At 41.1% G+C, this 18,104-nt stretch overlaps 1 pseudogene; it reads right to left on the bottom strand.

Annotated features, from left to right (window-relative positions):
• The window catches only part of LOC149218333 (calmodulin-binding receptor kinase CaMRLK-like), a 40,035-nt pseudogene extending 24,162 nt beyond the window's left edge, over nucleotides 1-15,873 (bottom strand).
• Nucleotides 15,874-18,104: the final 2,231 nt, after the last annotated feature.

The raw sequence follows: 18,104 nt of genomic DNA, 5'->3' as shown, positions 1-18,104 counted from the left end.
TAGCCATTGGACTCCTAGTACAACATCAGCACCTCCCATTGGAATGGAAAGCATTGGGCTAGTCAATACATATTCTCCCATGGATAGCTTGATATTATGGCACTTTCTGGAGCAATTTATTGTTCCTCCATTTGCAACCATCACTTGACACTCTGGTGCTGGATATAAGAAGCAATTCAATTCTTTTGCTACCTTACAATGAATAAAATTGTGGGTACTTCCTGAATCAATCAACACTATTACCTTTTTCTTCTTGATTTGTCCTTCTATCTTGATGGTTTGAGGAGTGGTAATTCCCACCAATGCATTACAAGATATGGTCGGATTCATTTCTTCTTTATCTAGGCTTTGTTCCTGGAGCATATCCTCTTCTTTTGACCTTTCTTGCTCCTTTTCTTCTTCCTCTTCACAATCTATGTAGAACAATTTCTTCTCAGCACACTTATGACCTTTAGTGTATTTGCTATCACAACTGTAACAAAGCCCTTTTGCTCTTTTTTCTTCCAATTGTTTTAGTGTCAACCTTATAGGTTGTGGAAGACTAGGGGCAATAACACTTCCATCTTTATAGTTGTGAGTGGTATGCTTCCTGGTTGCCATAATTTTTCTTTCCATTTTTCTTGCTAACCTGAATGCCTTCTCTAATGAATCTGGTTCCCAAAGGTGAACATCATGTTGGATATTATCCTTTAAAGTCCCTATGAACACATCAATCCTATGCTCCTCTGGATATTTTTTACTCTTATGTTCAATTTTTGGAACTCCTCAATGTGCTCCATTATTGAACCCTTTTGTTTTAGACTTATCAATTGGCTAAAAAAAGTGTTCCTTTTTGTATCCTCATAATGTGTTGTCAATTCTTCCATAAAAATTTCCCAAGTGATAATTCGTTTACGAGAGCAAAGCCATTGATACCATACAAACTGATTTGGTTCCAAATATAAAGTTGCAATACGTACCTTTTGTGTGTTTTGCACATTATTGAGATCGAAAAATTGCTCCATCTGTAATATCCATGTTGCGGGATCCTTTCCATCAAACTTCCTCATATCGATTTTTAGAATATGGTGGGTCTTCGATCCCACATTAGAGTCTATGAAATCATGATTAACATTTCTTTTGTTCGCATCATGAGTTTCCTTTACTACCTTTTCACCATTAGTAAGTATTTCTTGTAGAAAATTTGTCAAATTTGTCATCAAATTTGCCATGTCTCTCTTCAAATCTATCTTCAAATCATCCATCTTAGCTTCCATGCCCTTTATCTTAGCTTCTATTAGCTTTTGTGAGAGTGACATTTGTTGCACTTGGTCTTGTAATTTTGATATATCATGTAGCATTTCTTCCTCTTCTTCATGAGTCATGCTAGAGCTTTCAGGTTGCTTACTAGGTGTTAGCATTTTCTTTCCTCGGGGCATCAATTACTGATAATAATGCTCTACTATCCCCTTTGAATTCCTTCAAAATAAATTTTCAAACCAAGCTTAAGCAAAAATTAAAAAAAATATACACACCGTTTTTCACTTTGTAGGAGCTCGATATTGCCTCTGATGTATCTCTGTACTTTCGGATCATACAGTTCTGAAATTGCGACCTGCAGTATCCCTCTGTGTCCTCTTTCCAATGCCACCAGTGTGATCCAAATTGGATTCTCCAAGGAAGAGTTATGCGAAATCTCCCACAGTGACCTGATTGTAGACTAGTTCAGTAGAGCGAAGTTGTACAACATGCCACGAGTCACTGTTTTGACCTTTGGCTCTGAAAGATATATACAAGAAACTACAGTCCATCCTCTTTCTGTACCTTCTTACAAAATTTCAATTTGATGCTCAGAGAGAAAGTTATGAAGATTTTTCCCCAGGTCACCTATTTGGAATGTAATTCAGGAGTCTGCAAAAAGACCAACTTCCTTAGATCATATCTCCGCAAATATAGTGCGAAAAGCTCTGAAATTCGGATCCGAGATTCAGCACGATTTCTTCTCAAATGGGTTATTTTTTTAGCTTCTGAAAGGTCTCACAAAAAATTTATAGCAAAAATTCCATGATGACCTATTTGGAGCAGCGAAACCCTAGAATCCAAAGCTCTGATACCAAATGTTATGAAACCAGCTCAAGAAAAAGATAGTAAAGATAGGTCAATGCCTTAGAATTCAGCCTCTTCGAGGGGGCAACCTCCTTGTACCAGATTCAAATGACAAAACCTCCTTTCTATATATAGGAGTCTAAGGAGTCACAATATAACCCAGTCGACCTAACAATAATAATATAAAGCCACAAAAATAACAATAGAGGGATTCTATGGGGCACAGTAATAACAATATGGGGACAATAGGGGCACAACAATATTAATAAGGGATACAACTACAGTAGTAATAGGGTAATCACTAGTATTATAGGGACCCAACATATGATGGTTTTGAGGTAGGTATATGCCTTGGTTTTTGGACCTTCTGATGCGAAGAAATCTTGCCAATCGAGGGGTTTCCTGAGGGATTGCGTAGCAAAGAAGGGGATGGCTAAAAAACTTGGAAGGTGAGTGAATTCATAGAACAGGGTGACCAGATTTCCTAAGGGACTATGTAGCAGATAAGGGAAGGTCAGGGAATAAATTGATTTTGGTCATTAGCATTGCCAGATGGAATCAGAAGCACATTGGGATTGTTCCCTAGAACAATGAGCCAGTAATTGTTCACTGGGAGAACAAGTAGCACAGGATTGTAGCGCTAGCCACTGGATGCATGTTTGACTTGGGCAATGGATTTTAGACTTCCTGTGAAGGATGTGAATCCTAGTACTACTTTGAGGGTGGAGATGCGAGCCTCTAAATTCCCTTGTTGGGAAAATGTGTATATGTGTATATTATTATAAATACTATATCAAGTTGCATTTATAAACATCCATAGACATATGATTATTTCCTAGTTGAAGAAAATGTGTGTGAGTATATATGTGGTTGTTATTGTAAATATCGTAATGAGTTATGTTATAAAGCTCCATTAAACGATACGCTTGTCATGTTTTCGCCAGTTGATCAATGTAAATACTGTAACAAGAAGTGTTATAAATATCCATAATTATTATGTTTTGTTCATTACAAGAATCATTGAACACCAAGGACAGTGTTCCCCCAAGGTGGAGGGGTTTGTAACAACCCCTAGTTTATTTTTCCATGTAAAAAAAAATAAGAGAGAGACCAAGGTCATGGGACACATATTCCAAGCTTAATGGTGCGAAAAGACATCCTAGAGGGTGTTCATATGGTTTATTATGGCTAAGGAAATTGGCAAAGGCATTTGAAAAGGAAAAGAGGCATTGATTGGAATTTACTTATGAAAATAAAGGAAATTGGGAGAAAAATAAGGTGAAAAGTTATAGATTTGCATGTGAGGAAAGTTGAAGGAATAATAAAGGAAAATGAATAAATTAGAGGCCTCAATGATAAAAAGGATTTTAAGGATCGGTTCAAGGATTTTTTCATTGTCAATTTGGCGAGTTTAGTTTTGGATCTCTCTTCTGTTCTCTCATTCTCTCACACTTAGAGCATTCTTGGAGCATGCTTATAGCACTCTAGCATTCACTTAGATTGGAGAAGAAGGCAAACAAAAGCGGGAAAGAAAAAGGGAATAGAAGGATCAACAACTACAACATGATTACTTTGCAAGTATATAGTTGCATGTATGATTTCCTTGCTAGTTTTGGCATGCATGGTGCATGCATGTGGTTTCTTGGTTATGATCTGTCATTGGCATGGAGGTTTCCTTGAATTGATAGTGGTTTTTCCTAGCCTTTCCATTTCCTGGATATCCATGGTGTTGTGGGTTTTTCCATTTGTTTATGATTAGTTCTCATGTTCCTTATTTGTTGTGGGTTGAGTTATTAGTTCATTTTTCCTTGGTTGGGAAAATGCTCTGGAAGCCCTATAACAACTTGGGTTAATTTACTAGTCCTAGAAGCCTTTGTTGGAAAAACGATCTGGATCCTGTTGATGGTGTTGCACCCACCAACATGTCAAGGGGATCTCCATAGTAAGAAGTCTCAATTAGACCTCAGACTGTTTGGTGTAGGAGTCCTAGCAGTGGGTCGTAAGGTAATGCCTTGACTGCGATGTCGCTTAGAGGCAAGTAAGATAACTCTGTCAGTAGCAAGCATGTGACCATTGCAGTGTCAAGGAAGGTGAATGAGAGGTTCTAACACAAAGGGGGTGGGATGAGTGTGCCCCTTGACAAACTGTATCATTACTCAGTTGGGAAGGGAACACATGAGCAAAGATGCATCACAAGCTGGAAAGCAAAGCAGTCGACAATCGAAAGTGATGGTTAAACCAATAGCACATTTGCAACAAGATTCTTATAATTTCATATGAATCAGTTCATACACAAATATGTAAGTTAAACAACATATATCATTAAGGTAACTGGAACAATCCAACTACAATAACAAAATATGCATGAAAATGTGTTAGCTCTTATTATATAAATAAGTGTAAGTTCCAATCATACAATACATCCATGTAAACCTACTAGCCCCATCAGTGGAATGTTACAGCCACATCCGCCTGCTCCTCCAAAGAGATATACTAGCTTCATGCAGTGGAGAAGCCAAGGTGCATTACAATACTATCCAATCTTTCTTCAAGATAGTATTAGTAGAAGTTCAGTTGACCAAAAGCTTGTACAATGACTTATGAGGGACTATTCATAGCAAAGGGTGGGGTGACCCTTAACATTCCCCTTTGTGACCATTCAACTACCCTCATGACTCTTCACCTACTCTATGACTGTTACACCCACTATTGAGACTTGACTTACACTTGACATGACTCAAAATTACAATGCACATGTACCCATGTTAACAATGGCTTGAACAAGCCAAACTAGACATCATTCTGACTTAGACAACCATAGAAATCCAACTGCTTGACATCCTCATGCTGATCAATAGTAACATATTCATGCCAAGATTGGTAGTCCTTGATAGTGTCTGTGTGTTTCGCTATGACATCTGTCTGAAACCTGAACCTTGCCTCCATAGCATCTAGGTACACTATTCGGGCTCCTCTGTCCAACTCGTCTGAAAGCATGCACATCATTTTCTTCAATGTGGCTGGAACAGCAACATACTTGTGCATGATGTCTGCACTGATAGGAAAGTCTAGGCTAGTGGCAATGCACATCAACTCGTTGAAGTACGATTCAAGCTCCTATCGGACCTGCTTCTTTGTCTTCGCCTGGGTGAGATTCCCGAGTGATAGGATTGCGTGTGTGTGCACCACAACATCCATGCTCTTGAATACTCATGCATGGGAAGCCTATATGCTAGTGATGACTTGTGGTAGATCTTCATAGTTTCGGATCTGACTCTGAATACATGCTTTTAGCTCGAATGCATTGGCCCTCATCATCTTTGGTAAGTGAAGCAGGGCTCCATTGTACTTCATCATCCATTCTTGCATGTTATCAATGGTAGCATGTATGTTCTTCAAGATGCATATTCTTCTCGTGCATTGCTGCTGCCATCTGTGGAGATGGATGACTGCTTGGTGCATGGTACCAAACTTGGAGTACAATGCTCGCATAACTTTGTCAAGGGACAATATTTCATCTAGTATTGCCTTCTTTAGCTCAGCTCAGGTATACATTGTCACCAAGTGTCCTCCTTGCTTGGCCACCTGTAGTTCCTTCGCCATTCGCTCATTCTCAACTATGAGGAAGCGAACACTTGAGCTAGTAGCTTCATCATACACTGTAGTTGCATCAGCCAATGCAGCTAGATGCTTATGCACGTCAATAACGATAACTTGTTCTTCAACTTGCGCAAGAGATGTTTGGTCCTCTAGAAGTCGGTATTCTAAGACTGCACAACTCTGGGATGAGATTCGTCAAAGGAGATATTGTGCACCTCTGCTTCCAGCTAACCAAAAAGGAAATGAGTGCCTCCTTGGTCATTCGAAACTTTCTCATCATCTGGATGAATTGAAGCAGGTGAGTTGAACTCTTTTTTGTGAGGCATGAGGTCATTGTCCTGTTCCAACTCCTGTTGCTCCATGTCGGCATCCAACTATTCAAGTGCCTATTCTATCTCATGAGAAAATTCTTGCCCCTACGATGTTTCACCTTGTTCTCCTAATGCCATCTGTTCAGATGAATCAACTACTTGTACGGGCGTTGCTTCATCCGTCTGTACATGATGCGCCCCCTACTATATCTGTTGCTGTTGCACTTCCTTCTCTTGTTGGCACATCTCTTGTTCTTTCCGAAGTTTCTCCCTCAACTCATGCAACTCCTTCACTGCTTCTTCCATTCTCTTCTTATCCCTCTGCCTTCGCACGATGTGCTTGTCATGTTGCTACCTCTTTTCCTGAATAGCCATAGTTTCCTACTCTACAAGTGGATCTGCTTGAAACTTGCAGCTTTGCTCCCCCTCCATGTGCTTGAAAAATATTCCTCTTCCCTTTGTCGCACACAAGTATGCTTGGCTCTACTACTTTGTTGCTTCTACTACTGTTCCTACTGTTGGTGCTCTCTGTGATGTTGTTTCATGCTTCTTTCCTAACCACTCTACGGTGAAGTCGACCTGTTCATTGGGTTTAGAGGAATTGTAGAAATACCTCCATGAGTCTTCCTCTGCCCAATGAAATGCCCCATGGATCCAATTGAACTAAACTCTCATGCAGTGATACTTCAAAATGCAATGTGGGTCATACGGGTTGAAGCTTCAGAGGTCAAATGGGTACTTCTTCATCTGTTCTGCTTCAACATCTACTTGCTTGATACTTCGGATCTCATATAGCCCAATCCACAACGTAAGAGTGGGCCAAGGTGCCTTCTTCACCCCTTGTAGTCTAGTTCCTGCATGAGAAGTATGTCCAAGGAAAACTTTGGCAAAATATGCGGAGGCTTCTCTGCACTGAACATTCGAATGAAAGTGTCGGACAGTGAGGCATACCAATCTGTAATGCCTAAAAACACCTCCATTTATTCCTTTGACATGGAGGGTGGATCCTGTTCAAATATCATCCTGCATACTGGGGTGACAAAATGGTCGGACAGTCATATGATTACTCCCCTGAAGTTGCATTCGAACAATAACTTGAAATGTGTGTTCACAACAGTCTCCACCGCTGACCATGCCCACTCCAAGCCCAGGAACTCATGTCGGGCATAGACTCCATCTAGGATGTACGCGGACATGTAAATCTCTCCAGGCATACCCTCGGGTGAATTTTGAACCTTCATGACTTGTTCCTTTAGCTGATGAGCTAGTATGCCAGACTAGTTGCATGGTCTTCCTTCTCTAGCCAGTTGGTCCAATGCGATCACCCAACTCTAAGGAAAGGTTTCAGTGCTAGCTTGGCCACTCAGTCAACATGCGAATATGACCAAGTATTGGTACACCTTCCTTAATATATTTGTCTTGTAGATCTGATTGGGTGTCATCCTAAAACAAGCTAGCTCCTTTACCCAATCCTTTAGAATGTCGCTGGAGTTAGCTCTGTTGTTGGGCAAGCTAAATGGACGACTCATGAAAGTCACAAGCTCTGACATATGATACATATCATGATAATCTCATGCCCAGAAAGTTGCAAGCTTCATCCCACTGACACTACTCAAGGTCATCCTCTTGGGATCAGTGTGAGAGATGATCTAGTGGATCATGTCTGCGCATGAGAACGCGGGGTATTTGCATGCAATTTGGTACAAGCCAAACTTATGAATGTTCATGTACACCTGAGGTCTTCGAAGTCTTCCCCAAAAGTTCTTGCAAATGTTTCATTAACCTCTTTCCACTTCAGTTTGATTTCCTTGTCTAGATATAGCTTCGTATATTCATAGATCGACATACCAAAGGACACCTACTCAACTACTGCTCCAGCTGCAACTCCATCAGTGTCCTGTGATCCTGTTCTCTTGGAAACCATTGAGACATATGAACACCTAAAAGATATAGAAACAAGAAGCATGCATGGCAGGAAATATGTCAGTGGAAACAAATAAAATCCGGGGAAGGACACAGCACATACCTGAGAAACTGATGAGCAATATTGTGCAAATTTACTGGGAGGTTGGGTGACTAGCTACCAAAAATGTGAAAAAAGTAGTCTCAGCTATCTGGGAGGCATGATTGGCTACTGGATCTGTGAAATGCACAATCCAGTCAGGCAGCTAGCTGCTAGGATTGTGTAATGCACAATTCCAGCTTAGAAGGACTACTGGCCCACGGACAGATTTGCGAAATTTCTTAGGCCAAGTAGCCACTGTCCTCAAGAAATGCGCAAAACAATCTCGAAGGCGAGTGCTGGGCATGAATGCACATTTCTAGAGAGGAAGGTGATTCTTCCTTCCCCATATGGTACAATGCATCCTTGGTGAAGGCAGAGTTCGGGCCAAGGTTGGCCGAACTCGCTGATGGGCAACTAAAACAAACTAAGATAGTGCATGCATGATGACTCTAAGTGATAGTAGAAGTGATTGAAAATGCATGCAAAACATGAATGAAAGATTCAACAAACAGATCAACATGCATGTGGGTGAGGAGTTTGTCGTTCGGTGACGCCTGTGCAAAACAATTTCATGCATGCGACAACGGTGAGATAGCAATGAAAATTGAAACAGAGCTAGAAAATCTATTATACATGTAAACGACAACAAGCATTCAAAGAAATCAAGCAAATAGCACTCACACAAGCAAATACACAAAAAGCGACAGAAATGCTGAAAAAGACAAGTTTAGGCCACTTATCCGTGAATAGCTGAGCTAGATGTGTCAAAGAGTCCTAGATGTGTTGTATGATGTCAGAGCTCCAAGATCAATGTGAATGAATGAGCTCTAATGCTTAATAAATAATTTTGGTCTCATGACGCGCATGTCACAAATCTAGGAAAAAGCGACCCTTGGAGGGAAACTTCTAAAACAACTTTGCATGTAACCCCCGGCTGCTAAAAATAGCTCCTTGAATCATGTGATTCCTTTTGCATGTTTCCTCTTGCTATTCTAGGAAGAGAAATTCATGCATGCATGCAAGTCAAGTTTCCTCGGTCCCATGTGGAACTAGTCAACTGGACTGTTCATGCATGCAGTTGCTCAATTACTTGGGAAAATTCGCATTCCTAGATGGGAGATGGGCTAAATGCCCAGGAGGGCTACACAATTTCTAGGTAGAGTAGATGACTGCTACCCAAATTTGTGCAAATCCTGGGCTGAAGAGCCCTGCTAAGGAAATTTGCGCAAATCTCGCTGGGAGTGTTGGCTGGCAGGATTGCGCAATCCTGGAGTCCAGCAGGCTGCCAGAGAGGACTACGTAATTTATGGAGGGAAGGCTGGTTGCCCTCCAGAAATGCACAATTTTCTATGGGAAGCTACTCAAGCCGTAGCTGGCCAAGTTTGGATGAACAACCTGTGAGGGGAATGGATCAACTGTGATTGACAGACTGTCTTTGTGCAAGGAAAACATTGAAACTTGAGTACTTGACAAAGCAAGACAAAGTGCCATGAAAGGTTGGTCGGGAGGCTCCAAAATAGGCTAAGGAAAAATTTTAGATGGTGGTTGTAGCTGCTACAACACTTGGTGACACACTGGTTGAATTCCAGCTCTCTGAATGGACCTTTTTCGTGAAAAGCAAGTCTAACACCTCAGGAAGTATTTTTTAGTTCTCAGCTCATCTTGGTTTCACACTAACTTGATTGTAAGATGTAGCATCTTCCAAGCCCTTGGTCGATTGACACACATTCCAATCCAAGGCAACACAGTTGTTTCAATTGGGGTTGAGGGGTATATAAGTGCACAAGAAGTATAGTCGTCAGAGTCTTAGGTTCATCTCTAGTGTTACTCCACTGCCAGCGGGCCTAGACAATACCATGAGGGAGTCACATAGGAACAGAAGCATGGCTCCACTACCAACGAGTTTAGTCAGTACCCCGATAGAGTTACTTGCATCACCTCCCTGCACAGGAAGCCTTTCTCTTCTTTCGCCTTATTAATTTTTCATTTTAAATTTTTTTACTTTTCATTTTTTCATTTTCCACTATGCATAGCACTTATTCATTTTAGAGGTGAAAGAGGGAGCCTGACTTATTGAGAGCAGAAGAGGTTGTTCTAGTAGAGAATTAGTTTATTGTATCTCTGACATGCCTATTAAGGTTTTACCCCTCACCTTACTCTACTTGACTGAGCTGACAAGGGTTAACCCAAAAACAACCGACTAGAGAAGGTGACACTAGTTAGCACACAAGCTTTGTGTTATCACCAAGGTTCACTTCAAACAATACATATTTTCCTTCGACGTATCATGGACAAAGAGTAACAAGCTCATCATACAGAGGCAAGATGAGAGATAACCAAGAAGTGATAATTGTACAAGCCCTCTTGTACTTTATCCATCTCGCTTCAAGAGTCATACATGGTTTCATGCAATACTAACCTACGAACGAAACAAATCAACTAACAAACATCAAAGCAAAGCAAAATCATAAGTGAAAGTGAAAGCAAAGCAAGTAAGAAAACAAGCAAACAGACAAACCAACAAACAAAGCATGTAAGCAGACAAGCATGCAAGCAAACAACTGAAAGAAAACACTACTCCTACTCCTACACTAACGGTGCATGGGCCTGATCACGTGAAGTGATACTTCCAATGAAGCCACCAGTGCATTGGTAAACCCATGTTGGTGAAGGCTTGGTTTGTAAGCAATCCAGTTGTGCAGACTAGCAAGCAAGAAATATATAACAATGAAGACACCCACACTTCATGTTTCAAAGTGCCCACAGGACATAAGTTAGTGCATGTGCATTACGGGAAGAGTGTGGACTTATCATGGTGCTATGTGACACTATGTACATCTTTGAAGCATAAGCGCAATCTTGACTATGACATGCCAGCAAATGAAAGAAACAAAGATAACTTGAGTCGTGAATGAGTGCTAGCAACATAAGACTCCTCCAATGCATGAGAAATGGGATCGTGTATTTTGAGCGGAGGAAGTGTGATCTGTGTGTTAGATAGAACATTAATGCATACAGACGAGTGACGAGGAGCCTTGGGTGATTGAACAATCTCATGATCAAAAGTGAGACTAACCCCAAGATAGCGAGGACTTGACATAACCATCAGCTTGGGCTGAAGTGCCTCGACAGCCTTGGGTGTCTCAACTTCATCATCAGGTAGATCATCATAAACCGATGGATTCAAAAGATCAACTATGATAGATTCATAATCGTGATAAAAAATGGAAGTAAACAGATCATGACTGCCATGATCAGAAAAAATCAATGAATTCTTCGGCATCCTCATGATTAGATAAATCAAATAGAGGGGTATATGAAAAAAGAAAAAACTCATCCTCTGTGTCTCTAGAAAAGACAGATGAAGGATCAAGAGGATCTTCAATGAGTAACTTATCCTCTCCATTGTTGAATGATGGACCAACATCTGGTGAGTCCTGTGAGTGATTAACAATGGGTGCATCGGTGGATGAAGACACACATGCAAAATCATGGATGGCAGGTTCACCAAAGTGGTTAGGAAAGAATGGAGGGTGCTCAGACAAAAAGGAGTCATCCTTCACTAAGTGTTGATGCTCAAGCTCCCACTCATACTCTTCATGACTGACAGCGCATGTTGGTTGTGCAAAACCAACTCCGTCAATGGGTTGCTCCTCATTCACAACAAGTGAAGAGTCCAGAATGGACGAACACAAGACAACATCATTCGGAGGAACACCCAAGTGTGAATATGTAGGTCGTAGACAAGCATGCATATGAGAACTCGAAGGACTCACAACCAAATCTACACGAAAATTGAGTGAAGTGACGTTGGGAGAGTGTGAAAGATGAATAGGTGTGTGAGCATGATATTCAACATCACTTGGCAGTGGTGGAGCTGTTGAATGAGAGGAAGGTGGACAATGAGTTGAGATGGTGTCCGCATTGCTATAGGATAAAATGCACGGTGTATGGAGAATGGAGATACCCTCAAAGGTCTTCCCGGGACCTTTGGCAGATTGTAAGATTATCTGCAACTGTCACAAAGTTACATGCATGTTCATAAATAATAACTAACTATAAATGTAGGACAAATAGATTACCTCAAGCCTCTGTGTAGATTTGCTGGAGAGCACAATGCAGCTAGGTGGAAGTCCCCTGAGCTGGCTCCAGATCAGGTCCTACACATAGAAGAGACAAGCATAATCATAGAATGCAACTTTGATAACTAATACATGAATACATAAAAGAACATCTAGTTACACATAACTAAGCTACTCATGATAAAAGGTATTGGATAAACAAATGAATGAATGATAGCACCAACACCACGGAGTAGATAGTACAACTACAGTTCTATATTAATGTCGAAAGAATGATTACAACTATATGTTGCATTAGCCTTTCCTTACCCCTCCAGCGTCTCTCTCTCTCCCTTCTTACCAACTTCCTCTGATTTGAGACAATGTTGAACAATCAAGTATGCTATCCTTTCAAATGATCTGACCTCTATCACTATAGCCCTAGCCTTGCTTATGTAGCAATTGAGTTAGGGTTTCCAAGTTCCTCCATGAGTTCCTTAGGGTAAAAGCAATGAAGTTGCCATGCTTTTCAGCTCTTTCCCATTTGCCTCCTTCATTAGGATTAGAAATCCCCCAAATAGGTCAAACTTGAGATGTTTCCTTGCTTTTCTTGAGTAGATCTAGGAGCAAATATCTAGATATTTATGAGTCAATTCACTCCTTTGACCCTTAGAACTTCATTAGGGTCCACTAATGTTGTTCCCGAACTAGCAACTAGAGTTAGTTGGGTCACTAACGCACCCTTAGGCTTGCAGAGAAGCTTTATAAAGCAGGTTGTCAGTGCATAGCCAGCGTTAGTGTGGAAACAAGGCATGTGATCTTGGTCTTTGCTTCAGCTATCATGTCTTTCCCCTCTGAGCTGATGAGGGGGTCAATTTTTTGTATAATAGATGCCCCCTAAAGTGTGAGATTAGAGGCTACGATGATGGCCAAAATACTTTACTTAACTGTAATTTTCCTTCTTCGACAAAAAGAGAGAGAGGATCAGAGCTTTGGGTGGTACGGGAAACCTGATACAACACATATATATAAAACTACTAAAATCATGTCCTGAATCGGGCGTTCCCATGCTCAGTAGATATTTTAGATTGATTTTCTCCAAAGAGATATGACGATGTTGGAAGCCGATAAGCACAATGCGGATCCGGTGTCATAATAGAATCATCCTGATAAGCTGTCTCCAAAAAACAATATACGCAACTTGGGAGAGGAAACAAGGCTCAGTGATGCAAGCCTCTACCCAAGGTCTTGATTTCCACTTTACTGAACAACATAGATCGATACATGTGAATATATGCATTGATGTCAAACATGCACAAAATCATCTAATTACCAGTCAATAATGGAGACCGTTAACAAATGCGATGAAGGCTACCAATAATGGTGATGGTCTCCAAGATGCATAGTACAATCTAACAAGTGTGAAAGATGCTTTTGTTGTCGAACACCCATAGAATCGTTTAACCATGAGCCAATAATGAGAACCCCTAATCAAACAAAAGGAAACCTGCCACTAATGTCTGCAAGTACCAAGGCATTGAATGTGTTTCTGGGTTGTCTTCCTAGATAGAGTGTTGAAGTTGATAGGAAGATACCTGTTGAACAGTAGGAAATAATGTGTCCTACCTCAATCGACACGAAACATGACAAGAATGATTTGTTTTTTGAGGAATATTTGAGCATTGGGTCTAAACAACAGAGGGCATGATGAAAGGATATGCTTGATGGGTTGATGGAGGAAACAAAAGGTTAACCCTTGAACAATGGAAGGAACGACAATGATTTTAACCATGCAGCACTAGACTCATGAACACCAAATAGTGTTAGGATACAAAGATGTAAGAACATCGAGGTATGTAGGCTAAACTCAAAGGATGGTAGGATTCATATTGAGAGGCCATCACAAGGAAGGTTTATCTGAGGGCGTGCCATGTTCAAGGGAACGACTGCTGCCAAACCACACTTTCTAATACTGAATGTAGTTGTATTGTCTACTTTCCCCATATGATTAGTTTAGTGAGTCCAGATAGGTAAACTCATCGATCTTTTCATATTTTAAGAGTCTGAAAAGGACCACGAAAAGAGCAACTCTATGCTCTATCTAATTAGTTTAATGAGTCTAGACAGGCAAACTCGTCGATCTTTTCATGTTTTGAGAGTCTGAAAAGGATCGTAAAAAGAGAGACTCTATATCTTGTCTGTGTAATTTAAAGAGTCTAGACTAGACAACTCGTTGGTCTTTTCATATTTAGAGAGTCTAAAAAGATCATAAAGAATGACTCCATGGTGGTCCCTTTGTCATAGTTGTTAACCAGGTGCGAAAAAAGGTCAATAGTATACCCAGATCGGTTACTTTTCCGTGAGTTAATCTATTGAATCTGGATAAAGAGAAACTTATGTTCAATAGATGTCAACCTCATTTTGTTACGATTACGAGGAGATGGACTAAACTCATTTTTCGTCGTGAATTTTTAATGAGTCACGCGATGACAAACTCGATACCTTCAAAATGAAGAAAACTCAAGGTATCTTTTTCAGTTTATTGAACATGGAAAAAGAGGTAAAAGAACTACTCATTCCTTCTTCGTAGATTTAACGAGCCTGAAGAAGGGGAAAAACTCAGGGATTTTTCGATTTAAGAGCGAGAAATGGTCCCAAAAAAGCAAGTTCTCTTGTTGCTGTCGTAGATTTTTAACGAGCTCGGTGACAAAAACTTGGGATTTTTCAATTTAACGAGCGAGAAAAGTACCTAAAAGAATGCTCAGGTCATCTTTATAAATTTTTAATGAGCCTAAAGAAAAACTTGGGACTTTTTCAGTTTTATGAGTGAGAAAAAAGTGCCCAAAAAGAATGCTCTAATGATCTTTTTCAGTTTAATGAGCTAGAAAGAGAGCAAAAAAGAGTTTCTTGGACCATTGTCGTATATGTTTAATGAGCCCAAAGATGAAAAACTCGAGGATTTTTCAGTTTTTAGAGCAAGAAAACATCCCATAAAAAGAACATGCTCATATCTTCTTTGTAGTAGCTTAACGAGCCCAAAGAAGGAGACTCGAGGTTTTTTGGTTTAAGGAGCAAGAAAAATACCATAAAAATAATGCTCGATCTTCTTCGTGGTAGTTTAATGAGCCCGAAGAAGGAGACTCGAGGATTTTTTGGATTAACAAGCAAGAAAAATACCATAAAAAGAATGCTCACTCTTCTTCATGGTAGTTTAACGAGCCTAAAGAAGGAGACTTAAGGATTTTTCAGATTAACGGGCAAGAAAAATACCATAAAAAGAATGCTCAATCTTCTTTATCTCATGCTTGACAATAGAAGGGTATATGCCATGCATTTTCTCATAAGACCAAGGGAAAACATTGCGGAAATCCTTAAGAGGGTAGCTGAAGCTCACAATTTTCTCAGGATTGTGATTGGCTCCAATCTGTTTGTTTTCCACGATGCCTGTCTTGACTGAAATATTGATGAGAAATGTCTTTGAAAGATGGCCCATGTTTCCCTCCGAGTCCAAAGTTTGGATAGTCGTATAAGGTGAGGAAATGATTTTAGATGTGTTAGATGATAGGATTTGAAGAGGCATCATGTCCAAATCAGATATCAAAACATGATGGTGCGAGTCCTCCCAAGGTCGCTCTTCTAAACTCATGATCTCTCTAATAGCTTCATCCATAGGTAGGACTTGATTGAGGGGATCGAAAGAAGGAGTTGTTATGGGAGGGGCAGTGGTACTGTTGGCCGTGACCAAAGTGACTAGAGACTCAGATGCAAATTGAATGGCCTGGTAGGCCAATTCAGCTAGTGACAACGACATTTTTTCTCCGTAAGTGTCAATGTCTGAAGGGGCCATGAGGATCCAAGGATCGGTCAGTTCGTGAGGAATGGATGAAACCATAGAGACCATTTATGGAACCGTGGGCAGCGGAAGAGGGAAACAACCCATCAGGGAAGAGCCCTTCAATAGACTAGTACCGATACTGAAGTAAGAGTCAGGTACACCACCCACTGAGGGTACAAAGCCGCTAGGTAACGGGGAGTAATCTGGGGTGAAAAAGGATAGCTGGTCCACTATGACTATCTTTCCATCTAAGGGAAATAGGATGATATGGAAGACCGAAGACATAATGGAATTCATGGCATAAGTGCAAGTGTGGCCCAAAAGCAGATTATAGTTGAGTTTATGATCCATGACTTTGATATCCACCATTACCGTTTTCCCACTCAGAGTGATGGGGTAGTCCGCAAGGTAACCTTTTGGGATGAAAGTGTGGCCATCGAAAGATTTAAGGGAATTCCACGGCGGGGATAGGGTTGGGGAACCCAGAGCGATCCAACATGAAGCCGACATGACACAGGTAGAAGTACCTTCATCAATGACAGTTATGTGTATACCTTTACCTTTCAAAAAAATTTGCACTTGAAATGCAAGCTGGTGGGAAAGGGGAGGTTTACACTTTTCCATGTTGAAAACTGCAAGCATGGAGTCCTGTGGGTCAATACCACCAATAGCTGAAAGCAAAGCTTTCCTTTGTATTGGGCATGTTTGTAATACTTTGAACACTGACATAGCCAATGGCGCTTGCGCCAAGTTTTCTACAATGATGTAGTTTTGGGCGACACATGCAGATGTATTGTGTGTTGTTCGTCGAAGTGCTCCTTTGGGGGGTTGAATAGGTCAGCAACTGGCCTTCCGATATGCAAATCATTGGGTGGCGATGGATTTTGACTTGAGGAAGATTCCTCTGCATGAGCAACAGGAGCTCCATAGGATTTGGCTCTTGTTTTGTAGATCTACCATTTCGAAGGTGTAAATGGTAGAAGATCCTTCACCAGCTAAAGGATGTTGCGAACCACCATTGCCCACTTGTGGGGGTTGGGGTTGGTTTGTGATAAGGTTTTGCTACTGATAAGTGGGGAAAGGATTATTAAGGATAGCGGGGGTCCTACCAGTATCTTTTTTAGCAATGTATTCTGTGCATTCCAGAAGACGCAGGCAACAATAGGTCATGTGATCTTCAACACAGATTTTTCAAGGGAACCTGGTGGGATTATCCTTTCCATCATTAGGAGGTGCAGCGGGCTTCTATTTTGGGTTTTTCTTCTTTGTTGACTACTCCTCAGAAGGAGCAGTCTTTTTCTTATTCTTCTTGTTCTTACCACTGGGTTTTTGCATAGACTACATAGAGTTTATCGCGGTGGTAGGAAGAGCAATCAATTTGGTAGAGGGGTCCACTAACATCTAGGCAATGTGACCGCTGAGTTGTTTTACAGTAGCCCCAAAGGTTGCGTTGATAATCCCATTGGCGTGCGCTCTGGGTTGCTGAGTAGCGGAGACATTGGAGTTACGAGGGGCATTGGGGATTATGTCGTAAAGAGTGCCAGACTATGAATATATCAGATCTAAGTGTTGGGCACGATGTATGGATTGGTATTCTATGACTGCACCACCTAAAGCGACATCTTTAGCAATTTGTGGGAGTAGGGACTTGCAGAACTAGTCCGCTAAGAGATAGTCTGGGAGGGGAGCTTTAACTAACCTCTGCCTACATCTCCATTCATGTATATGATCAGAGATGTGGGTGGCGGTATCCTGATGTAGTGAAGTGAGGAGCTCTGTCCCAGTCTCATAGTGGATGGGTAGCTGGAAGTGCTTTAGGAATTCCATTGCTAGAGCGTCGAAGGTATTTACTGACGCACGTGGTAACTCAATGTACCACTTAGCTGCATTGCCAGTGAGGGTGTGGGGAAAAGACATAACTAGACACTATCGTCCACCATGGAGTTGGAAACACACCAAAGATGGTAGGTGGTGATGTGAGTGCCTAGATCCTCCCCTTGTTTCCCTTTGAACTTGGGGATGTCTGTTGGTATCTTATGCGGGATCGGCGGCCAAAGTAAGTTGTGGTAGATGGGGTCATTTGTAAGTTTGTACAAGTCGAGGATATCCAACGTTGCTAAGAAAGGAAAAGTGTGTGGTGCCCCTGACTCAGACCAAGGCGATGACATATGACTTGAGGAACCTTGCTGTCCTCCCATCGTTTGAGT

Source organism: Pinus tabuliformis, chromosome Q (genome assembly GCF_031772625.1).
Source record: "Pinus tabuliformis cultivar Carrire ecotype Pingquan chromosome Q, CPIR1, whole genome shotgun sequence".
Taxonomy (NCBI): Eukaryota; Viridiplantae; Streptophyta; class Pinopsida; order Pinales; family Pinaceae; genus Pinus; species Pinus tabuliformis.
This window is presented reverse-complemented; position numbering and strand designations above follow the sequence as displayed.